A 325-nucleotide genomic window follows, 5' to 3' on the forward strand; every position below is an offset into this window, starting at 1 on the left:
AGCATAGAGAGATCACTGTCAGAGCAATGCAGAAAGGTTGTCTAAGATTCATGCTAGCCCTTTAGCATACACTGCATTGACTGACAGAAGGCTACTAAAACTAATAAAAAAATTGGCTTATTTTTAATTTTTTTTGTCATATTACGCCATGAGTGATATGTACCGGTCTTGATATAGGGTGGTGTGTAATGATGCTAAAAAATTTAAACTAAAGTCTGTTTTGACAATGTAAGAAGTAGAAAGTATAGGTATTTGTGTAAAAATATAGGGGGTGGAAGTGAAAAGTTGTCATAAAAAAATGAATACTCAAGTAAAGTACAGATAC

At 32.9% G+C, this 325-nt stretch overlaps 1 protein-coding gene across 5 annotated transcripts in view; it reads right to left on the bottom strand.

Annotated features, from left to right (window-relative positions):
• Nucleotides 1-325, bottom strand: part of nlgn1 (neuroligin 1) — a 292,852-nt gene that overhangs the window by 197,654 nt on the left and 94,873 nt on the right. The gene's annotated exons all lie outside the window — the stretch shown is intronic.

The sequence above is a fragment of the Morone saxatilis genome, unplaced genomic scaffold (assembly GCF_004916995.1).
Source record: "Morone saxatilis isolate NCDOM2014 unplaced genomic scaffold, NCSU_SB_2.0 Contig12, whole genome shotgun sequence".
Taxonomy (NCBI): domain Eukaryota; kingdom Metazoa; phylum Chordata; class Actinopteri; family Moronidae; genus Morone; species Morone saxatilis.